This window comes from Falco naumanni, chromosome 8 (genome assembly GCF_017639655.2).
Source record: "Falco naumanni isolate bFalNau1 chromosome 8, bFalNau1.pat, whole genome shotgun sequence".
Classification (NCBI taxonomy): Eukaryota; Metazoa; Chordata; class Aves; order Falconiformes; family Falconidae; genus Falco; species Falco naumanni.
The window spans coordinates 30,187,605-30,212,808 of NC_054061.1; the positions used below are offsets into that span (position 1 = coordinate 30,187,605).

The window sequence follows — 25,204 nt, forward strand, 5'->3', positions numbered from 1 at the left end:
GCCCCCGCCCCCCCCGCGCCGCGGCGAGCCCCTGCTGCCGGCGCAGCTTTGCCGGAGCCATTCACTTGCGACCGATTGCGATCGCGGCAGATGGGCTGGATCTGACAGCCCCGCTCCTCCGCGGGGCCGGGGGCGGAGGGGCCCGGCCGCCGCGCTCCCCGCCCCGCCGAAAGTGCCACCCCGGGCGCCCGCCCGCCCTCCCCAGGCACATGTGCCGCGTCCCGCGGCGGCAGCGGGAGCGGGAGGAGAAGCCGCCGCGGCGGAACAAAGCGGAAGAGGCGAGCGGCGGCGGCGGGGCGGCCGGCCCGGGGGGCGGCGGCCGCTCTGCCCGGGCGGGGGCCGGCGGCGGCGGCGGGGGGCTCCCCGGCCCGCCGGGACGCGCTGCCGCCGCCCGCCGCAGCATGCCCCACCGCCGAGCAGGTAAGGAGCCGGCCGCGCCGCGCCTCCCCCCCTCACCTGCCCGCCGCGCCTCCGCCGCCTCCTGCCCGCCCCGCCGCCGCCGTCTCCTCCCCTTCCCCGGCTCCCCCTCGCCGACCCCGGCGGCGCCCGCCGCTCCCCGCCCGGGGGGCTGCGCGGCGCTCGGGCGCGGCCCGCGGGCGGGGGGAGGCACCTGCCGCCGCTCCGCCGCCGGCGGCCCGGCCTCCTCCCCGCCCCGCGGCCCCGCCGCCGCGCCGTGCGGCCCGCGGGCGAAGCCGGCAGGCGGCCGTGGAGAGCCGGCTCCCCGCTCGCGGGGCTGCGCGGCTGCGGGGCCGCCGGTCTGGGCGGCCGGTGGGGGCGGCATCCCCCGGGGCCCCGCCGCGCCCCCCCGCGGCCCTGCCTGGCCGCGCCCGGCCCCGCGGGGAGGGGGCTGCGCTCGGCGCCCGGCGGCTCGGCCCTGTTGCTCCAGGGGCGGCGGGTTGGTTCCTGCCCCGGCTGCCGAGCCGCGTTTCTCGCAGGTTTCGTGCCCGGCTGTGCAAAGCTTGCGGGCTCCGCGCAGCCCGGGGCGGCGGTCGCGCTGGTGGGGGCAGCGCGTTAGGCGGGGAGGGATCTATGCGAGATCAGTTAAAGTACCCGAAGCAGCAGGGGTGAAGTAAAAGCGGGGTGACCCGCCGTGTCCGCTGAGGCTTTTAGTTGCTGATGCTGTGGCTTTAGCAGGGTGTGAGATCCACCACCCGGCTGCCGGGACGGGCTTACCCGCCAGGGACTGAAATCTGGTAGAATAAGCGGGCCTGGCACTTCCCTGCAGGAAAAACGCAGAGCCACAATAAATACCGTGTTGTTGCTAACTGTATCTTATACAATCACTATTACTTTACTCCATGTAACAGTATAAAATTCACTCCCTAATTGAAACGGTTTATAAACGTCCAGTGTACATCCCTTAAAAATTGATATTCCACATAAGCCCCTTGTTTATCATTAGAAAGCTAGCAAAGTTTTTAACAAGCAAAGTAACATTAAATAGACAAGAGATTTACATCAGAGGGGTTGGCTGTATACATTATGGGATTGCAGATAAGCTATGTAAGTAAACAGAAGCACTATGCTCTGTTATTGTGCATGGCTATGGAGATATCATGGGACTTTTTAGCTAGTTAATAGCATAAGGCTTCGTGGGAACTGTTTGATCTGCAGGACTTTTGCTTGGCAGTAGTTTACTTAAGGTTATTATACTCTGTTTGGAGACTTGTATTTGCTAGCCATTATTGCATTCTTAGCTCCAGGCTTCCCAGAGTTACAGGTTAGTAGGTCAATAAAACTTGCACTGAAATGCTGGAATGGGCAGGCTAAGTTTTTAAATGTGGTTGGGGTATAACTGGGTAGTAATCAGAATGCTGAGGATTTTTTTTTCAGTGAACTTTGATGCTGGTCATTGGTGATGAGTGAGAAATACTTCTTTTGGGTTTTGGTTTTGGGGTTTTTTTTGCCATGAATGCCACACATGTTTTTCCATTTCTTGTTAAAAGAGGAAACAAATCATACGGGCTGAATACAGTATTCCCTTTCAGGATAAAGGGACCAGTAGCCTTAGTTGGATTTACCAAGACTTAGTTCTGTTTGCTAGTGGACACTAGGATTAATGCCACCGGTATTACACGAAGCTTCCCAGTAGCAAGAATATCGGGTCTCTGCTGCTGCAGATCTACATGTTTCTTTTAAAACTTGAAATCTGCTGTGCTACGCAGGGAAACAGCATGAAAAATTACATTATTAGGTTGCCGTGGCACTAAAAATGCTCTAATAAAATCTGAGTCACCCAGGTTAAAGCACTCCCAGAAGTTGTCGTGACCCAGTGGATTTCAGACCTGTGGAGCAGAAGCCTGTGCCTGACTTTGTGCTGCCCCTGTCTGCAGCTCTGCTTGTTCCCTGAGTGGCTGGAGCTTGTGGCGCAATCCCCGTTCCGCCAAATCCTTGGAACTGGTGATTGACTGTGTACGTGGAGCAGTTCCATTCATGTCACAGCGTACAATTTACGCAGTTAAAGCGAGCCATATGGTGCGCCCCCCCAGCGCGGTGGTGTGCTGATCATGAAGGATGAATTGGAAGGTCAGTGCAGAGCTCTGATGCTCTGATGGAAAAATGAAAAAGATCAAAACGTTAGAGTGGTTTCAGCATCTCTCGTGCACTTTCCTCTTTCACAGAACATTGTGGACAGGAACATTATATCCTTCAGCGCAGAAATATTATATGTTGTACTTTTTGGCTTTTTCAATCTGGTCTCTTTGTACCTTGGTGTTTTTAGAGGGTTGCCTAGGAAAGTTATTCCTGCTTCAGCTTTTTCTTGTCTGCATTTTTGCTGTTAATTGCATGTAGCACGCACTTGCTGACAAATTTTTCTTGCTGGAGTGAAGTATAAATGTATGCTTTGTAGGTGGTTGCGGTCGCTTTCTTCCTTAAGCGGAGAACCTCCCTTTCAGTAATAATTGTTAATGGTTAACTTCTCCACTTCTTTGCTATATAGGGTTAGTTACAACTAGCGTAGGGTGTTAACTACTATGCCACTGCTTGACTCGGCCAGATGAATCCCTGCACAGATAAGCTCAGCAGCAGTGGCCAGGTGTTGTGCATAAATCCATTTCTTACACTGATTAATTTCCCGTTTAAGAATCTGATTTTGCAACCCGTTAGACACCTGCTTAACCTTAAAGTTACAGCACTGAAATAGATAGGCTGCTCTACATGTAAAGTTAAGCATGTGTGTAGAGTTGTTCGCAGGATTAAAGCTTGCAAAGAGGAGCTGTACAAAATGCCCCCAAAAACCCAGATCCCTTTTGCTTTGTGCCTGTCCTCAAGGCTTACAGTAGGTAGCTGCTATTAATTTGGTTATTCAGTTAAAATATAATTGCATAGTGTGATGGAACTGGCTTGGGACTGGTATTAAGATGCAGGAACTGTGTTTCTCCTTTTAGCTTGTGGTTCCATGGAGGTTTGAGGCCTCTTTTTTTTTCACCTGAAACTGCACAGCAGTGAAGTTGAGGTTGTCAAAGTGCTAACGCAGGTTTGCCACTGCTCAGAAATGAGATGATAAAACAGCAATTTTAATAATATTTGGGTAAAAACATCAACCAGAAGCTTGGTAGGTTTGCATTTATGCTTCTGTTCTGAAGAAGGTCTGGAGGGATTCCTTTTGAAATCGAGACTTTTCTCTTGAAGTCCAACGTTCTCCCTAGATCAGGTATCTGGAGAGTTACTTCAAAACTGCTTAGACTATCCACAGCTGGCATTGTGTCTTGCAGATCCATAATCTACTAGGTAACAGGAGCCTGCAAATGCTGATGTCTCTTGACTTCTAACCATGGACTGTCTCTGTCCAAATTCCATATCTGAAACACAGAAAGCCCCAGAACGTCCCAAGGTTTCCAGCTCTGCACTCTATGTAAAGGACCTCCTGGTTAGAGCGAGGGTCTGTGGGGCTTCACGGTTCTCTGATGAGGAGCTAGGAGTTGGTTCCTGAAGAGTCCAGCCTCACGGGGGGTTGAATACCCTGATCTAGGAGAGACATGGGTAACAAAGGGCGAGGATGACTGGCAGTCTAGACCATGGTCAGTGATCGCAGAGAATGAAGTAGCACCAAGGATGACTGTTGGGTTTGTTTTTATTTCAAGCCAGGAAAGACTCTGTAATAGATCTGTATGGCAAGGAACAGGAACCAGGGGCAGCAGAATCCCAAGGAAGAGTAAGGCAGGCAACATGAGTGGGTCATGAGGGGAGGGACTGGGAGATCAACACCATCTGGCAGGTGAGAAGGAAAAACATGGTCCTGTTGGATTTTGATGTACTTCCTCTTGGAAGAAAACAGTGAAGCTGTGCTTAGGAAGAGAACTTCAGGTTTGCAGGAATTAATCAAAGGTAGAAAATTCTTAACTACAAAGTGATATTCTATGAAATTTGAAAAGCTGTGTTAGAAAAGTGTCAGAACTAAAGGAATAAAAAAATAATTGCAGTGGAACAGTAGTCTGTTAGGTCTTGAGATTTGTGATACAGATGTTATGAAGTGTGAAAGCAGGAATGGAGAAAGATTGGGATCAGCATGTGTTTCAGTGAGGGAGGAAACCAAGCTGGAGGACAGCAAGTGTGGCATTAACAGATATTATAAGTCTTTCATTTTAATAAGACTTGTTTTGTGGGGTGGAGATACTTGCATCAAAGAAAGGATCAGATTTTTCATAGCTAGTTAAAATATGTTACATAAAAGCTAATGCTGTAACTCATTGGTGCAGTATGCACTTGACAGAGCAAATGATGGCAGAAGTCCCTGAAATTTACTTCAGACAGTCAAGAAAAAGTGCTTGGGTATTTATTGTGCATTTTGTGGGCTGATTTTGGGTTTTCTGCTAGGGTGAAGGTTGGATAGGTTGAGTTGTATCAATGTATGTGAATTTATCTCTCCCTTGTCATGTAAAGGCTTTTCTAAGAAAGATTTCTAGCAATACTTAGATAAATATTATTAGAGTCTGGATTAATCTCCTTAACATCTTCACTCAGCTGTGATGTAGCTGTGATACTCTCAAGGATGGTGAGCAAGACAAGGTTTTCAGTCATGGGTGTCTTTTATGAGATTAACACGGGAAAATAAGTCAGGCTTTTGGCACATAAACCCTATTGTTTATCCTTTCAGTTCTGTTAATCTCTTTTTTTATGGTGGCAGCATGGACCACATGTTACAGAGTCAGATCCAAGTTAGTTGAAATGTACCCTGGTTTGTTTACTAGCAGCTGGATCAAACCTCAGCGTGAGGCACATAATAAATAGTTCTGGTGTGCTTTGCTGCAATCTTACACTGATAAATGCATGTAAAGATAGCAGGTAAATTAATGAGAACTATTGTTAGATCCAAAATATAACCCATTGTTCCATTTGGGCATGGATTTATTGATGGCATCAAGGGGATACAAGCATGGCATGGCCCTCTTCCCTCCAGTGCCCCCAGTCAGTATTTCAGATGCAGAGCTCCTACACAACAGGATGAAATCACAGCTCTAAAGCCAGGTGTCTGCATGCTCTTCCCGTTTGGATCAGTAGTGAATTTCTCTCTGCCTTCAGAAAATTTGCCACCACCCCTTTTTTTTTTTTTTGGTTTTTTTTTTTTTGTTACAGTGTTATTACAAAATATCCCATCAGTGAGGTCTGGGTAGGAAATATGAAAGCTCCTTTCCCATATGGTGAGATGAGCAGTCAACCAGTGAAACAATTTGGATTAAGACTGCATTGGAGGTCTTAATTTATTTCTTTGACTGTCTGATATGCAGTGCAACTAATATGTATTTCTGAGGGGCTGCATCTGCTGCTTTATAGAGAAGACTGTTTGACACAGTGCTAACTCATTAAAAAGAAGCAGCGGACATTAATTGCTAGATCTTTAATAAATACAGCTCAAAGATCTTCTTTCCCCTAGTAAGGGAGAGAAGCTTTCATCTGTGCAAAGCACCTGAAAGACTGGTGGAGGTTGTGGCTAAGGTTACAAGGACACAGAATGGGGTGGCCAGACAATACTGGGTGGGCTTTCCCGGGGGCTGCCCCTGGGGAGCTGTGGCACCTCTCCCCACCCACCCCAAAGGGATGGCTCTACCACCCTGACAAGGGGCCTGCAGGGCTCGTCGTTTGATCGTTAGTTGTGAGCAAGAGAACATGCAGCTGAGATGGCAGTCTTGACCTGTTTGATATTTGTAATAATCTGTATTGGTTTATTGGCCTGAAAATAGCGTGTTTGGCTTCAGTAAGATGAGTTGGCCAGAGTAGTAGTTGGTTTAGAGAGGGGTATCTCCAGCGGGCCAGGTGGAGCTGCACCCACACGGCCCTGCTGCCTGCCCAGCCTGCCCGCCGGTGTCTGAGCTCCTGCGAGCAGATCCTCTTGGGGTAAGGAGGCGATAAACATAACGTCTCTGTGGCGGCGGTGGGACGGAGATCTAGGCGTCCACGAATAATCACGATTGCAATCTGTGTGCTAAATTAAATTTTCAAGTTTTGTAGATATCCTGTATTTTAGGCACATGCTATGTTTTTTTAGTTATCTTCTACCAAGAGCTGTAGACTTTTTTGAATGCAACCGTAATTGATGTGGGGATGCTCAGTGTTTACCTGGGTAATTAGCCAACAGCCAGCCCGCGCCTCTGTTCGTACTCGTCTTTGTTTGTGTGGAACACTTCAAAGTACTGATGTTTGAAGCCAGATCCTTCAAGATGTTGCGTTTCCAAAGCTCCCAGTAGACCCACTCCCAGCTAGTGTTGTGTGGTACTGGGGAGAATTTGGCTCTTGATTGAACAAAGCCTGACCAGTATAATTCTGTCCTGCCTTGGTAGTCCCCATAAGCCATTTAAATAAGAATGCTGGTGTGGGCAAATTTTTCCCGAAAAAACTCGAGAAAGGTATCGGAGTGCCTCACTGTTGCAAAATTGTACAATCAAGTGAAATACCAACCTCTGCAAAGATGGAAACATGCCTGTGCTGGAGGTACATGGATACTCTGGCTTCCTTCCTTGTAGGTAGGTTTCTTAATGAAATCTTTCACTGCTTTTTGAATGCCATTCTCAATCAAAGACACATTTCTTCAAAAGTTTGAGAGCCTCATTAATGACCTGTGATTGCTTTTCTACAGGATCTTTTCTGTGGTTGGTGATGGAAGTTGCCACATGCATTTGCAGTAGTCAACCTCTGGCTCATTTGTGTCACCTTTTGAGGGGAAAAAGCCTTCATAATCTCTCAGCATTCATAAAAAATGATGATTTTGTCAGACTGTATTCGAAATCACAGCTTTTGTTCAGGCTACCTATATGGGATAAAACCCTTCCAAAAGAGTAGGAGTTGCAGTTAGTGAGATGTGCCAGTTAAATAAGATTAGAGATTTCCTCTTTGGCTGCAGTTATTTACCTGAGGATAAGACTAAATTATTTCTAGCATAATAATTAAAAAAATGTTTTCTATTAAGAAAATGGATAATTTGCACATTGATATTTTAGCTATCCGTCTAGTTTTACATGTTTTATATGTTCTTTATAACAGGTTATCATAATAATTAGCAGTTGAGCACAGTTCATAGGGCTGTTTATTACCTAAGTCTGTAATAGTACTATAATGTCATTATCAGCTTTGCTGCTGACAAAATCAATGAATATTTTGCTCTAGCTAACATGCAGCAATGTTGTAGGGGTTGACAATTAAGACTGGTGCCACTGACTAACCCAGTGAAAGTGGCGTTTTGATTTTTTTGTGTTGTACTGGGATGAAGGCCAGTTGGCCTCTAAAGATAGTTTCCATAGCTACTGTCCTACAGAGAAAGAAAATGCTGCCACAGCATTTTTCCTTTGGACCTTTATAGTTTTTATGCAAGCTGTCAAGACAATTAATTTTCATCAGATGTGTTGGTTATTAGCTGTTGAAAGCAGGGGGGCATGGGTGGGTACATATGATGAAAAAGAGCATTAAACTAAGTAGAACATAAAGAGATTTCTTTATGTACACGATATGAATGTGTTTCGGATTTACAAAATCCCATTACTGCAGCATCTGATATGCTAGAATGCAATCTATGCTCAAAAGGCAAGGTCCTGAAACTGCTCAACTTTATTTCTCAGAATAAGCAAGCCTGGCCCTGACTGTCACCATTGCTTCTTGTTGGATGCTGTCATCTAGATTTTTGATTCCTTTTAAAAATGAAATTAAGAAAACCCCTACCTGCCAGAACAGCTCTCAAACTTTCACTGGTTTGAAATAAAAACAATTTGTTTGCGCCTCTTGTGTGTAGAAGGGTATAAGCAGGGCAGTATGTTGTATAAAAACAAGCACTGAGGCTAAGATTACTCCGTGAGGTTAGGATGGGTGATGCATGCCCCTCGCTCTGCAGTGAGGCTTGGGGGCACGCTGGTTCGAAGCTGGGGCTGGTCCTGGGAGTCATGAGCAAGCTGTACTGCCTGCTGGGACTGCACGTTTCTTGTAGGTCACTGTGCCAGAAATAAGTATTTGACTCTTCAGATCATCATATTTGTGCAACTTGTGTACATTTATTACACCTTTTCTCATTCTCCGTGTGAAATAATGGAAGGGGGTCTGCGTGCTCCCTGTAGTTAGGGATCCAGCTTCTGTTACTGCGCTCCCAGACAGCCTCCGCACTCTGACCTTGACAGGGATTGTAGCGTCAGCTCTCACTCCCCAGGTCTGTCCCCTTCCGTGATGTCAAGGGACAGGACGCAGACGTTACTGAATGGCTTTGACCACAATCATTGACTTCAGTGTCAAACCACGTTTGCTTAGGAGAACAGTCACCGAAACACATCTATTAGAATTGGTGAAAACTTGTTTGCTTCAGCAACGTAAAAATGCGAGTGAAGAAGCAGTGTGCTTTGGGGAACGAGGGAAAGAGGGGATGTGGAGGAAATAAAACACAGGCGTAGAGAGGATAGGCATTAGGGGGTGCAGTGAAATAGGTGACAGCGTGGCTCTGCCCTTCAGTGTGGCCGGGTGATGGCTGGCCAGTGAACTCCTGAGAAAATCCTCTGATCGTCGAGGAAGGAGCAGATTTGTAATCTAAAAATGAAAATTCCTGCCAGTGTGTGGCTGGAAGCCTCAACTGAGGAGGAGATAAATAAACTTGAAGTCTGAAGGGTCAGAGGGGCATTTTGTTTTGTGGCAGTGAAAGCATTCTCTTCCCCATCCTCTGTAGTGAAACACTTGTCTGAGTTTTGGTTCCGTCATCGTCTTTATCTTAAAAATCTGGGCTAGTTATTTGTCTCGGGCAACTCAGCTGGTTAAATACGTGTCAGTGGAAATGGGTGAGTGCAACCAGCCATCTGATTGCCTGATTAAAGTATTAAAGCGCTGCTTGATATGATTGGCATAACTTTCTAGCCTTTTAAAATACTTTTCTTCATTAATACCTTTGACAATATGAGGTACTTGTGTACATTTACTTAGAAACATTTTCCTCATGAAAGGGAAGTTGATTGGTGGTGTTGCAGGGAATTCACTAAAAGATATCCCTGTTTTTAAAGAAAATATGTCTCTGGGAAACCTTGTAGACCACAACCTGCATAGAGGGGAAAATTGAAATTATTCAATACCTATCTAGAAAAGAAATAGTTTTCTCTATCTGTCACTTGTAATTCTGAGAGATGGGAAGCTTTGGATTTTTAAGTAAAGCTATAGTTTTTATGGGTGCATAGAGAAGTGCTGTCTATAAAGTTTTTCATAATGTTTTCACAAGACAGCACAGGGGGAAAGTACCTGTTGACAGACCTCATGTACCATGAGAGTTTATCTTGTCCTACATCTGAGATGGCGAAAAAAGCATGAGTATGCTAACTAAAATAATTTTGAATTTAGCAAGTAGCTGTATAATCATCTAACACACAGGGACGTTGCGTTGATGCTGAGCAAGAACTTTGTAGACAGAGGCCAGTGGCAGAGCTGCTGGTGCAGAGCGAGCGCTACCTTGATGGCCAGAGGCAGCAGCCGGGCAAAGCCAGAGCTCCTGTGTCTGGGTCACACGCTGTCACCAGCAGTGCTCAGTGGTGGGGTGAGTATGTGGGTATGTTGTGCAGCCTAAAATCCTAGTGTTTGATTTCCACGTGCAGTTAGATGATAGCAGCTTTCAGTGTCAACTCGGAAGACTGTTTCTGTGGGATGTGCAGTAATGAGCAGGTACTGGGTTTATACTAAGCAATAATACGCAATCTAAAAACATATGGGGTTTTTCTGCTTCGCTAAAAAAATCCTGAACATGTCTTCTAGATAACCTCCAAATGATAGATGATACTAATTAAGGCAATATCTTGTTAAGAAAAATATGTCAACATGGAAGTATCTCAGCATATCAAAATATGTTTGTTCTTGCAGTATGATGAAAAAGTATAAGCTATTCTGTTCGGCTTTGGGGGCTTTCGGAAAGGAAAGTGAACACAAACATCTCTAAAGTATTGATCCCTTGAGTTCGGAAAAGCTCTGAACACCTTTATAGCAGCCTACACCTTTCATAAAAGATATTCTGTATATAAAAGTGCTTTCCATTCTTTTTGCACTCCTGTAAAACACTGTAAAGAGCCGCTGTTACAATTTTGCTAATGAAGCCTGGGCATCAAGGAGGTGGCTTCTGTTGGCTTTCTCCAAGAAAACGGCTATTTCGTGGTGGTAGATGTTAAAGGAGGTGCTTATTGCAGCCTCATTCTGATCCTTTGAATTTAAGGTATGTGTAAACAATTCTAAATGCCCACATATGTATTTTCTGTCAGATGTTCGATGTCATATAAGCTGAAGGCATGTCCATGTAATGACGCAGATTTACCTAACAAAGTTTATCACCAGTTTTATATATGGCTGTTTTTCTTCCTACTCTATTACCATGGGTACTGAAAGTGTGGTTCTAGTTTCACCTTGTCTAATATTTAAGTAACTTAAAATCAAGATTAGGCTCACTTAATAGGCAAATGAGCTTTAGGGGATTTATTTTCTTTTTATAGCTTTTGACTGGGGAATTAGGTTTTGAAATAACAGATTCCTTGATTTGAAACGGACTTTTTCCTGATTCTGTAAGTGGGGTAGTACTTGTGGTGATGCTGCACGGGCACTGTGTGGTTTGTATTTTGCATGGTATCAAAGGTGATGTAGCTGGCTGCGGTGATGACTATAAGAAATCATTTCAGAGACAGTTCATTACTGATACTTAATACTGGCATCTTTCTGCTGTGAAGAATGGGAAGGAGCTTTATTCGAACATCACGTTGGTTTCAAAACAGGCTGTTTGTTTTGGAAACTGGAGAAATGCAGATTTGCCCAAGTATCTGGTTGACATTTGAACTGCTGATTATTTTTTTTTTTCATTTTAATGCTTCAGACAGTTAATATTTTAAGTATTTCTTAATATACATTTGATATATTTGGAAGTGCCTGAACGCCAACACATCTTGACCCTTATTCACCCATATCTTTTAAATTATTTAATTTGCTGAAGTTGAACTTGCATTGAAGTTGATGGTCTTTGAGCTTTGAGAAGCTGGCCTCACTCACAAAGCAGATCTGGCTGATGTCTTTGGGGAAAATCAATCATTTAAAATGCCCTAAGGACGTTTTAGATTGTCTGGGATTTCTTGAAGGTGTTTGCTTCCCTGATCCAAGTTTTAAACAGAAAACTGGTTATTTTAGATGGTGTTTACTTGTAAAATGATGACAATACAATTTTTCATAATGGGATTTTCAGTCACATCACGGATAATTGGAAAAGTTCTAAGTAACAGTTCTGGCCCAGCTTTGTTGAGCTGTACTAGCTGAAAGGACGGGCAGTACCCAAGTTTCATCTGGTAATGTTTTTTTTTTCATGTAATGTTCAGAGAGCAGGTTTTAAAGATGCTGTACTGAAGCAAGTTCACATCACCACATGTGAGTGTTTTAACTGAGCTCAGTAGAAAAACTTAAGCAACACAGGTGGATCTTGTGCCAGTTGCTGTTCAGTCTTCTCTGTTCCATTCCTAGGCAGCCACTGAGGTTGTGATTTGACTATATGTGAATTTAAATGGCTTCATAAATACACACAAAAATACTGTCATTGCTCCTCTAATATGTCTGATGTGCTCTGGATTTCATTTTCAGTGTTGTTAAGTGTTAGACCGGTATATTATGTGGTAAAACTGTCGTTGATAACTTAGTTTCTCTGTCTCTACTTGAACATGTTGGAAAGCATTTTGCATATATTACTGTATGCAGGGTCCATTATTTAAAGTGACAACTATAATTTCTATATTAAAATTAGGCTGTGTGCATGCCAGCCACTGTTTGGTTCGGTACAAATAATGCTCTTTGAGTAGCTCTTTCAGTCTGGGCTGAGGTCCCTGTAGATCCATGTCCTTTCAAACCAGTGTCTTTTCCTCTCCTCTTTTAGGTCTACTGAGACAATGAAGCTTGAGTTTGAGGTTCCAGTTAATCATCTAATTTGTCAAAACACATAATCAGCCAGAGGCCACTGCCTTTGACTTTATCCAGTCTTCTTTTATAGACAGAGTGACAGAAGAAACAATTATATCATTAGCATGGAACTGATTTTATTGCTGTAAGGCTGCATGAATATGAATTCGTGCGTTGGGTTACTGAAGGATACTTCAAAGTGATTTTCAGCACGCTGGGTTTTTTCTTTCTGGCATAGTGAGATGTGGTTTAAAGAACATTATTTTGTTTAAGGTGTACTGAAGCATGTTCTCTAGCCTGGGGGAGGACTGAGGGAAGCCCAGCAGTTTATAACTTTTTTTCCAAGGAAATTTGTTATGGTATCACTTTAGATAAATAAAAGAATGGGCTGTTATTAGCTTTCCTCTTTTTTTCCTCTTCTACAAAACTAGTAGGTTACTGAAGTTCAGAGATTTATGGAAAAGTCTGAATTACCTTCACTTTTCAAATTTTTGCAGTCAATAAACAGGATCACATTCCTAAATCTGAAAACGAAGTGGCAATTACTGGCTATCGGTACATCCAAAATATATTTTATGTAGACATTTGAGAAATGCTTTCAGGAAATAATTTCATTTATTTTATCTGTCACTTGCTGGGAGTCCTATTGGAAGGTGCCTCCAGGGTTTATATTGTCGCTAAGCTTATGCCGGGAGTGATGCTTTCATTCCCATGGCTTTTTGCAGGTGGCCCAAGAACCAGCTGTTGCACATCATTGAACGACCTGTTGCTTTTAAAGTACAAATCATCCATTTTACATTTTTACCAAAAGCAGATAATTTTAGAGAAGGTGATCTTGGCAGAGTTTCTCTCAAATGTCCTTTAACTATGAAACATGCCTCTTACTTTCACAATTATGAAAAATGGTTGGATATCTGAAATTATTTTCAGAATTGGTTTAATATTTTTGTCACTACTACAGTTTAAATTAAAACGATTGAATAGATGCACTAATACTTTTAATAATAGAGGTCACGGATATACACATGTAGAACTGAATAGCTGATTTTATAGCAGTGTTGTAAATATGGCAAATATTGCATGTCTTCCAGCATGTGTGCTCACTATTGATCAACTATTTGTACAGTGCCAACCGTATTTCTATCATTTTAGTAGCCTTTTTTTTCCTTTTAATGGTTGTTGCTTCAAAGTGTATTAAAATATATATTCCTCTTGTATGCATCCATTTAGGTTTTAACTCCACTCCCTTTGCTACATGTTTTCACTGGGCACCCACAGCCCCTTGTGTGTCGTTTCTATACACTGTATCACATTGGAAATTTAGAAATATGAACATGGGAGCTATATGGGTTATATGTGGATAGTTTTCCTTGTATAGAGAACATCTATATTTTTACGTCTCTCTCTCTCTCTCTGATAGACTGGTTTGGCTTATACTTTGACCCACTCTGATGATTTCCTGAGTACCAAGTACTCGGTGTTACTGCTCTGTAATCCTGGTGCCAGGTGCTCAGTCTAGAGGTCCATAGGTAATACCCACGGAAATCGGTGCTGCTGTTCTGCTGTACCCAAGGTGTATATAGCATCCCACTGTTCAGTTTATTTGATTTCCCATTAAATAATGTGAGAAGAAATTCTCTCAGGTGAGTCAGTAGAGGACAGCAAAGATGGGTTGCAGCACAAGATGCTACTCTGGCACCCTGCTCTGAGTTTCAGCAGCCTCTGGCCTTAAAACAGAGACAGTCCCCAGCAGAAATGTGCCCACCTGGCTGAGCAGGTATTTCTGGGTCTTAATTGAATAGTATTCCTATCTTTGGGGTTGCAAAATGAAATTACAAGAAACAACAAAAAAAACTCCTAATTTAAGCAGTGAAGAACTTTTTCTGAACAACTTTGATTCTCCACTGTATTTTGTGTTTGTGTGGCAGGAAGGATTTTTGTTAGATTTGCTAGCAATCTGTGCCAGAATACTTAAGTATTGAACAATTGTGTAAAGGAAAAAAAAAAAAAAGTCAAGAGAGAGAGTAGTCTAGTGGGTGAAAAGAATAAAATCACTTTGGTTTTGTTCTTTGGCCATGGGGAGGAAAAAAAAAGAAAAGAAGAAGATGATTTTTCCAAGGTATTTTAATGTCCAGTTAGAACAGGACACGAGTGAGAACTGGAAGGTTACGGAGTATGCAGTAAATGTAGCTCAGAGAGAGAAAAGACTTGGTAAGTTTAGCGTGTTAAGAAAAACAGAAGTCCTCATGCTGTGGGCTTACTGAATGGATAAAGCACTTCACACTGTGTAACACCCCTAAGAAAAAGAGATTACAAAGAATACCAGGAATGTGTTGTGATGATCTGGGAACAAAGGAGTGGAAAACAGAGGTAAGAGGTCAATCAGAAATAAAGCAAAATTAGCTATCTTTGCATTGTAAGAGCAAACCTGAAAGGCTTTGTAGAGAACAGGGAGGAAAATCTTTGTAAATATTGCCACAAACACATGCGAGCTGGATGATCAGTCGGGCAGAGCAGAAGGAAAGCTAGTTATGAAGAAAGCAGTGGGATCTAAGAGTTTGGTTGAGCTTAGTGTCCAAATCATGTTTGGCTTAATGTCCAAAACAGTGTATTTGGGTTTTGTGCCTTACACTCTGTTTTTCTTCAGTTGTGCGATTGGTCCTTTTTTCCTGAAGAAATACACTTCTGCTGTTTATTCACATAGACATACAGGAGATGGCTTGGTGGTGTGTTTCTGGGATCTCTGGTTTGCAGGCCCAGTTGTCCATAGCCTGCATCACTTTCTTGCAAATTCATTGAGTTTCAGTAGGTGGTAAAATGCTAATAAGATGTGGGATCAGCACTTTCCATGAATCTTGCCCACAGATTTTAAAAACAGTTATGATTAGGATGAATCAAAAGTCTTCTGATACTGGTAAAAGGTTTTCATGGAAGGATTAGACACGAGGAGAAGTAATAGCAGTCAGTTGCTATTTCCTGCTGCTAGTTTATATCTGAGTAATTTTGGTTATGAAAAAAGTGTTTCTGTGATTTTCAGTCTTATGTGAAACAAGGGTTCTGACTTCATTTTTGTAGAGGACAACCACATACATTTCAGCTAGCACCTTCTCAGACAGCCTCAGGGGATAAGACTGAAGGAGTGAGAATTCTTTCCTGCTTAGATGCATGGGTTGGGAAAGTTACACTCCTGTTAAGTGTGATGCATTTTATGTTAATAAACAAAGATCGTTAACTGAAGACTGAAGTGCTGCCAATCCTGAACCTTTCATGAGCAATAAATTCTCATTAAAAATCCTTTAGGGAAATGCATATCCTTTCAACAGAATTTCCACAGCACATCATCTCCTCATGACAATTCTCCAGAGAAAAAATACATACGAACAAACAGTGATTGGGGGATTTGTTAGCTGAACTTCCAAGTCCTTTGCAAAAAGAAAAACTTGTTTGCTTGTTTCTTCCTTTGTTTTTCATTTTTCCAGGTCCTGGCTTAGTGAGGAAAAGAATTAACTTTTGCTAGAAATGGCCGAAGCGGTTCAGGGTTCACTGCTAAATCTCTTTGGGTCACAATCCAGGGAATTCTTCATATATCAGGAGATATCTTCTGGATTACAAATATTACTAACACAAGGAAACAATGCAATAAAACCAGTATAAATTCTGTATGCTGTAAGGATCTAGTCTATCATACAGAATGCCCCAGACAGAAACACGAGAACTGAGACTCCATCTGGTCTGGAGAATGGCTTGACCCAGCTTAAAAATGAACAGCAAAACACAGAGTAAGACCTTACACACTCCCGAGCCGAAAGACACTGCTAGGAGTAATTAAATTGAGGAAAACAATTCCACTTTCCCTCATGGCGACACAGTGCACAGCCTACACCAGTGGGCTGGTTGTCAGTCTAGGGTAGAGCAGCGTTGCTGAATGACGTGCTGAAGAAAGGCAAGATGTGAAAAGTCCCCTTCACATCATGGTTTCTGTCTAGTCCTTGCTCTCTTTCTCTTCTCTTTCTTGAATGTGCATAAAAAAAGGCATCTTCCCATGGCTGTATTCACATCTCTGCTATTGCTTTCCATTTCACTGAGTTGCAGAAATAAAAAATTGGACTCTTGAAAGTGGCACCTGCTTTAGCAGCATCCTCCTGGTGTTGGTGATTGATGCATTGCCAGGCCCGTGTGAGCTCCGCTGAAAAGCCAAATGTCACTGGTGTCGGTACTTCCAGGAGTGAGAGCAGGTGTATTTGGGGATGAGGACCAAAAAAGCATCTTGTGGGCACGTGAAATGAAGAGTGGCAGTTGTGTGTGTTGGAAATAAGCAGGGGGGAAAGGTGGTGGCATAAAGAGTTGTCTTTTTCCCGTGGACCAAACTGCCCTGTAGCAATGACCCTGTGCCTCTGGCAATACCCACTTTGAACCCAGCTGCGCTATCAAGCTAAACTGGGAGGGTTTTAGTGACCGGTCATGCTGTCTGGTCATCCCATTTTAAGAAGTGCAGCTCCTGGACCATATGCTACTACAGGAGGAGCAGGTGTGTTAGTAGTGCACCAGAAGGGGAAGGTGGTAGTGTAAGATTTGCTTTCCACATACTGGAGAAGGTCATAGGAATGAAGCAGTGGCTCTGAGGATGCTGTCAAAAAGGAGATAAATACTGCTATTTTGTTTTAATTAGAAAAGTGCAAACTGTGGGCCTGTACTGTGAAAGAATGCTCAGAAAGAAGTTTAGTACCATCTTAGGGCTTTCATTCAACAGATACTTTCATTTGTGTAAGATACTTTAAGGTAGCACCTCTAAGGAAGAGCAAGCAGTCATTCTTGTAGTAAAGGATGAGGATTCGTGTGCAACAGATGCCTATATTATAAAGTTTCTTTTGCTGAATTAATATTCCAAACTGTTCCATTAGTCCTTTTCTTCTTATTCCCTGTTTTAACACTGAGGTTTTCCATAATGATAAGTCTCTTGAGAACTTGGCAGTTTGCCTAATTGTACAGATTCCCACTGTATGGTTCATGGATTGCAACTTATTGGCAGAAATAACAACAGCATTAAATACAAATATCACTGTTAATGTAACGTTAAAATTGATAAATGAGTCACTTCTGTCAAGAAGGTCTGAACTACACAACAGTGTGAATTTGCCAAGTTGCTTTTGCTAGGTATGTTATGGTGTGGATTGCAGAACAGAGACAATAAGGCTTATTGTTAATGTATCACTTTTAATAATAACAAATTTTGTGGGACAGATCCTATCCTCACTGATTTGTACTAGAGTGGTTTAGTAGTTTTTGAGATATGTTGAATCAAAAGGTTTAAACAGAGAGCAAATCTGCACAGAATTTGGCCCTGCTAAAACCTTAACTATGCTTTTTGATAAATGCAGCGTTTACATAAAGCATGGACTGTTTAATTTATAATGTGAAATCCTGTACTGTAGATGTATTTCAGAGTTCAGTACTGTAGTACTGCTTACTTGGTGTTTCTGGGCATTTAGGTGTTTGATTTTTTTATACTTGATGCTGCATTAAAGTTGACAGCCTGGTGTAAGTCCTTTGCCTGCTGCAGTTCACTGTTTTGTGATTCGGCTGATTTTTAAAATAAATCTCTAAGTATCTCTCACGACTATCTGCATGCTTTAGAAATTATTAGGAAGATGTTAATTTTTTCCCTCTATTTCTGTGTTTCATTAAAAAAATCAGCTTTTTTCCCCCACCCATTTTCTTCTTCCCCCTTTATTCTCAGCCCAAAATAAAGGCTTCAGAAGAATATATCTGAAAAAAAAAATTGCAACTGAATGTATTATCTTGTGAATAATAGTCATAAGTGGGAAGTTCCAGGAGATTTGTACAATGATTGCTTGGCATAATTCATAATTGTCCTGATGATTTTGCATTGTGTCATACAGATGTTAAATCTTTTCTCCTACAACTGAATGTGTGTGTCATGGGGAAGGGAAATCACTTTTTTTACCCTTTTTTTTTGTTGTTGTTAATCAAGAAACTGCATCAATTGTGACTGTTGGTACCGTCTCCATGTCTTGTCAAGGACCTGAAAGGAGGGGTTGATGCCCCTATTTATTGTCGTTATAATTATTTAGCAGTTACTAATGAACATTATTTAAAGGTCTGTATTTAAAGAGCTTTTGCTCTTCTTTTGCTGGCTTTTCTACATTACCAAGGTTAAAAAACATCTCAAAGCTCAAGAGGAAAAAACTCAACATTCTAAACTTTGGTCTAGACCTCCCTAAGTCTGATGCTGTTGGCCCAAGTACGTACAGAATTTGAGAGATGTGTTGTGGAGTCAGCAAAAATAGTGGAAGGAGACACCCCAGCATTAAAAAATAGATATATTTGACGTGTTGTCTGAAATACCAGTGAATCATTAAAGCGTGCAGTCTTGCACCCGTAATTTCAGTGTTGAAAACAATAAATGTCAATGAAGTAATAAAGATTGCCAATGTGAGGGAAGATACTTCTGTTGAAAATGCATTGCCGTCTGTCCCCATGCACACGCTTAGGACAGGAGAATTACCATGCTCAAGTGCCCAGCTGATTTCAGCTGCCGTGCTGGTGTTGAGAGAGTAATTTGTCATGAAAATAATCCTGTGATAATCTGCCACAGACTCTTGATAACCTTTCCTTTTCTAATTTCCTTGCCACGGCTCTGCCCTTCTCTCTTGGCCAAAGGCAACCTTCTTGCTTTTATAACGAAGGTGCTGTCCTCGCTCTGCTCCTCTCTTTGCCTCCCCCTTTCTGACCAGGGGAACGTGATTCAGCCCCACGTTACCCTGTGATTTCTTCCACGGTATTTCTTTTGTATTTGGTGTCTTGTTCGGGTGCCTCTGGAAAATAACTAGATGGTTGTCTTTGAACTTGTGCTTCAGATTTCTTTTACATTAAAATCCTCTGGAAATTGGTGAGGAGCCCGTGGGGATTGCTGATACCTATTTTAGATTAGAGTTATAATTCTGTGGTGGTTGGTTGTTGTTTTTTCCCCCCTCACGGTTAGTGTCACCCAAAGAAAATAGAGTTTAAATAAGTTACTACCTGTTTTGCTTGTCTGGATTTGGCAGTATCATGTCTTGTAGAAGAGGAGTTTAATGTAAATTATGTTTTCTGTATGCTTATCTTTTATTACAAATAAATTAGCAATAAATAGGAGCCTGTGCCTTACTCGTGGCTCATCCTATCTATTCTGCTTCTGCTTGACAGCATTAGTACTTCCATTATTGTAACTCCAGTCTTTGCAATTATTGTAAAAATAATTAAATAAAGGTCATACTTTGCTCGGCTTTAAATTTGCAATGAATATTTCTTTGCAAGATGACTCTTTTATTGCCAAATCTAGTTAAACCGTTGCGACTCTAAAAGACCAGTTTCAAAATGCACACAACGCTGACATTTATAAAGTACCACATGCCTTCGTTGTACGTGATCTTCAGTAGGAAGGAAGGTTGCAGCATCACTAACCACTGCGATTGCAACAGGAGCTGAAAGAGGCGCATTAGTTCACTGCAGCTGTTCCACCCTCGCCTCTTCCCTTGTCAGATCTCATAGACTCGATGGGGTCAAGCCTGGTCAGCATTCAGATGGGGAACTTCCCTGGAACACCAGGAGCTGAAGGAAGGCAGGCTTGTGTCTCTCAGCACAGACTAGTGCCCTGCCCCTAGGTCAGTTGTTAGAACCGTGCAATGTTTAATCCATGTTTAATAGATTTCAGTGGTGTTTTTTTCTGGTCATTTGAAAAACAATGCGGTGGCTACAAGTGATGATATAGGGGGGGGAAAATGTTACGTAGAAATAATTTTGGTAGGTGATAAATATGGAGTGGTTCCAAGGCATGGTGGTTAGGGATGCCTTGGAAAATCAGATTCTAAGTCTCTGTCATGTGTCTGTTTGCTTTTTCCCTGCATGAACAAAGTATTTATTCACCTTCTGAATCTCACAGCCGTAGCGTAGAGTGGGAAACTTGGTTTGAATTTCTCTGCTCCAAAATAGCCTGCAGAAAGCCCAGAAGGACTTGCTGGCATATAGCTTGGCCCCTCTGATTGGACACGGTCACTGAAAATAAATGTTAAAAGCGTATTTTCAAAGCTTGACTTTTTCAGTGGGTCAAGCGATGCTTTTCTGGCTTTACAAATACTGTAAGTTATAAAATGAAAGGAAAAGCTGGGCTTCATTTCATGGTGCAGAACCAACCACTTCTAAATGAAATCACTTTGGAGTGATACTTCCAAGAAAGAATGAGACATGAAGAAAACACTTTCCTGTTCACGGAAGAAAAGGCAGGTAAAGAAACAAGTGTGTAACTTGGGAGCTGTCGTACCTATTAAATTTTGTCCACATTCATTCCTTGTGTAAGAAAGTAATAATTTACTTCGGAACAAGGAAATAGGAAAAGTCTGAAATCTTCATGTGTCAGTGTTGAAAATGCAAGACCTGTCAATGCACGCTGGCAGATTTGGGCTGCTGTGTGTGTGTGATCAAGGCAGGAAAGAACAATACCAGGGTTTGATGGAGCCCTTATCTTCCTAGTGGATCCTGCGGATTACGGTTCACTGAAGCATTAACTTCAGTTTTGGATGACATCACGAAGACATTTTCCATTCTTTTTGAGTTTTGATTGTGTTCTTCATTAAAACTATAAAATTATTTTTCTTCGTTAAAACTGTAAAATTACTATTTACCACTGAAAATATATCCTAATTCTGTATGGCTGAGATCTTGGCAAATTGATATAATTCAGCACATTTTAAGGGAGTCTTTATTCCGTAACTTTATCCAGAAGCTGTTTTAAGTAATACTTTTCTGTGTTAGATGGAGAAGCAAAGCCCTGTATCTAAGAGCTTCAGAATCTGAGGTTTTAAAATAAAAATGAAAATATTTTAAAACTTGGGAAGCTGAAGTTGACCGCTGGAGTTTTTTGTTTTGTTCCATTGATGTAAAATAGCAGTATAAAGGAGAACTAAGGGGAGTCTTTCACACATCCAGTGTAGTTTATCTTGTGTTTGATCCAAGGATATCTCTTTCCAGATCAGGAACAGTATCAGCGTTTGTTCAAAATTATGTGGTAGGTGTGGGCTTGTGATTGCATCGACTTACCTACCTGGCTTTATCCCTGTGGCTTGGGAGAGGTTCAAGTAGCACAGTTCTGTAGCGAAGCCATGAGCTGTGTGTTAGTTGTCACTGTCATACAATACAGGTGTTTTTTGTCTGGGATTTGAATGAGTCAACTGATGGGAAGGGAGAGCGAAGGAGAAATTATAGTTTAAGGAGAGTTCAGAACTTGCTGGATTATTTAGCACAGTGATGTTTTTCTTGGACTAAATGGGCTTTCCTCAAACTGTTGTTTTTTTTGAACAAGCTACTGCAATATCTACCAGCGATACTGAGACTTGAAATGTATCTTTCTTCCATCCACACAGTGACTACTTGTGTGCTTGGTTCCATCTGGAAAGGATATAATTGAATCCTTGTTTGGCTCCTTTAATTATCTCTTTGCAAAGTCCTTGGCTGGGAATTTTGCCACTTACAATGCAAATATTCAAACTTAAGAGCATAAACTGTGCTTTCAAAGAGTGATTTTGTAAACCTTTTATCATTTGATGGTTTTTCAAAAGCAAACATGAGAACTTCTCAATGAACATGTTTTAATTTTTTTAATCCTCAGAGAAGATTTTGCTTTCTTGCAGGTTGGCTGTAGTTGCTAATTAACTTTGTTAATTAATATTGCTGTATGGATGAAGCATGCTTGATTAAAAATAAATAAAACTGTATAGCAACAAAGTAATGCTACTGATTTTTCCTATTTAAAAGCAAAGAGTAAAAAACCAAGATTAACTTTGAAGCTGCATGTCAAATGTTCTTTGCATATGAAACATCTGAAAGGCTAAAGCAGTTAAAAGCTTATTATTTTTGCAGCTCAGGCCTAGTAAAATGCTTATTCAATTGTAACACCATGTTAAAAAATGGGGGCTGAGAATAGTTGCTTAAGGCGCTGTCTTAATCAAAACTGCCTGAGATCATGGGTAGTAACCAATGGGTTTGTTTAGTCGTGCTTCGACACGGAAGTCCTTGTTCTGTCTTGTCATGTATCTTGTATGAAAACTTCCAACACTGCAAATTGGTGTTAAATGCTGTTGGCTCCTAACACAATTCTGACAGCATTTCTCACCCATTATACTGGCATATGTTTGTATAGAGGTAGTGGGAAATGGCTCGCTGTGGGCGATGGGCCAAGTGCATCGCAAATGAAGCTCCCTGGAATGATCTCGGGGATGACTGTGGTCCACAGGCACGCTGAGCCTCTGCCGCGCATCCTGCCTAGAGGAAGGTAACCATCTGCGTAGGTCCGGCTGTGAGTGCACAGCTCCTTCACCTGGGGGATGCAGGCAGGAGGGAGAAGACCTGCTGGGACCTATTTGAAGTGGGAGCGCAGACTTTGCTTGCCTCAAAGTTGCCTTATTTTTAGACACTGCTGGAACAGATGGCACTTCTGGATCCGCTATTGCAGATTTTTTTCTCCTACATGATAGTCAGGTTTCTTTTCATTTTCTGCTATTGCAGAGTGGTTCTGTTTCTAATACCAGAATATGAAAATGCCAGTCTTTGCTCTCCTTTGCTGGGAAAACTGTTAAGGAAGCTCTTTCTGAATCCCAGCCAGGATCCTCACCAGCGAAGGAAGACCTGGCATCGCTAGGAGGAGCCCTCTTTGTGGATGGAGCTCAAATGGAATTTACTCTGATAAAATTCCTTGATTCCATGTTGGAGGTGACAGGGAGACGGGAAAGTAGGAGTATTCCTCATGTAGGAGGAATAACTAAATAAATCTCTCCAGACCACTGGCAGGAAGCGTATGGAGGAGTGGTTTGTGGGGATTTTGTTTGTTTATTTCCCCCTCCCCCCGCATCTTTTCTCATAAAATATCTTTAGGCATTTGTTTTGCAATTAAAAAGTCAAAGTGCGCCTCAAAGGGCACACTCACTTTTTCCACTAAAACATATTAGGTCGCTGAAGCAGAGCAAAAATGCAATGGGCTATTTCCAGCAGATGATCTAAATCCTTAAAATAGGATTAACCAATTTTGTAATTTGCCTGTGATAGTATCCAAGCAAGGAAGAGGGAGGGCGGTACGTGTCTTTTAGAACCTGTTTTTAGGATACTTTCGATAAGGCTATCAATGCTGTACTAATGCTACCTCTCAATTTTCAGTAATTTTTCAAGAGCATCTTGATACCATGCTGGAGTAACACAAATGCGACTTCTACAGGGCTGTGGCTGTGTCGGCTTTGGCTTCTTTAGGTTTTGCCAATATTCAGTGGTTTCACCATTGTAAATGTTTACAAATCACGATATTAGCAATGCCTGGCACTAATCAGGTAAGCGTGCTTGCTGGCTGCCACTAGCTGGGTGTGCAGGGAGTGTTGGGGGAGTGCAAGCAAGCACGTGGGGGCAACTGACTGTTAGGGAGACTTAAATACCACATCTCCTACTGAAGTGGGGAGGGAGGGCTGCGTTAGTGACCTGGGTGTATGCTGAGCTATGGCACAGTGACATGAGTGTGTCATTCCCACAGTAATTAGGCAGTACACGCAGGTCTGCCTTCCTTAGCAGAAATGGTTCCTAAGAAATGGTTTAAAGGCTTTTTTTTTTTTTTTGCAAGATCAATAATAGAATATCATCAGGCATTTAGCTTTTTATGCTGGATGACAGTGATGCGGTCAGTGACAGGAGTGGTTACAGAGCCCGGGGAGATGATCAGCCTCCGGGTCCTGCTGCAGCCCCAGCTGGGCACCTTTGCAGGTTTTTGGGGGACGGGAGTCTCCAGCCCCTGCTCTTCTCTGCCGTGAGAGCTGGGAGATGTGTCTGTGTGTTTTCAAGACTTTGTACTTCACTGCAGTGCGCAGCAGGAAGGTTTTCTTTGCTGAACTCAGAATGTCTCGGGGAAAGCCAAGTGGCATGGCCGGTGGGCTCACGCAGCCCTTGGCGAGCAGCACAGGGCCGGTCCTGCCAGCCCTCAAACAGCACAGCTGGGCAAGGGCAGGCACACTCTTGACATTTACATTAGATGGGGTGGTCACTGGGGCAGAGATTTTAAATACCCCCGGTAAGTGCCACTGGGATGGTTCAGGTCTTCCCTTCCAATTACACCAAGTAGAATTTCTGGACAAAACATGAGCAAATGGAAGATTTCAAACACCATAATGGATATATTCTGATTTAAAAATCCTTTTGCTGGAAGTTTTCAAAGCTGATCATCTTTTGTAAATAATTTATTCATCTGCAAATTTATTTTGTTGTGTACTGATAAATTCTTGATGTGCTGACAGATTGCTGTGATGTTTCTGCAAGGTGCAGAAATCTTTCAAAAATAGATACCCTTCTTTAAAAACAGCCTGTTTGAAAAAGTGTCTTTGTTTTTCTTAAATCCTTTTAAAACTGTGGTAGGTTGCTTAAGTCCTACTTCTGGAAAGTATATTCTGCTTTGCTGAGCTTCCAGAGCAAATTCTTTTCCCGTAGCCCTCCTGCAGTGGTCAGTTCCTGCACCAGCTTCCACTGTCTAGGTGCAGTTCATGTACTTGGTGCGTGCTACGTTTTCCCAGTCCATACGCTGTGAAAATCTCTTTCCTTTCCTACCTACACTAAACTCCTGCTTTCATGCCTTTCTTACAACTTTTCAGGTGAAAGTGTGTTGTGATCGCCAAACCCTTAATTAAGCAAATCGATTGTTACTTGACTTGAGCCAAACAGTTGGGTAAGAGTCTTATGTGAAAAAAGGCTAATTAAAAAACCCCAACAACCTAATAACTTGGTAGTCGCAAAATGTAGCACAGTATGTGTAGGA

General features: G+C 42.5%; 1 protein-coding gene across 7 annotated transcripts in view; it reads left to right on the forward strand.

The window, feature by feature from the left end:
- The first annotated feature begins 383 nt into the window (after window positions 1–383).
- NCKAP5 (NCK associated protein 5) overlaps window positions 384–25,204 on the forward strand; it is a 245,226-nt gene continuing 220,405 nt past the window's right edge. For all 7 annotated transcript variants that reach the window (XR_005829348.1, XR_005829347.1, XR_005829349.1 and 4 more), the window contains exon 1: window positions 384–420. The gene's annotated coding sequence lies outside the window, so the exon portion shown is untranslated. The remainder of the gene's footprint in view (window positions 421–25,204) is intronic.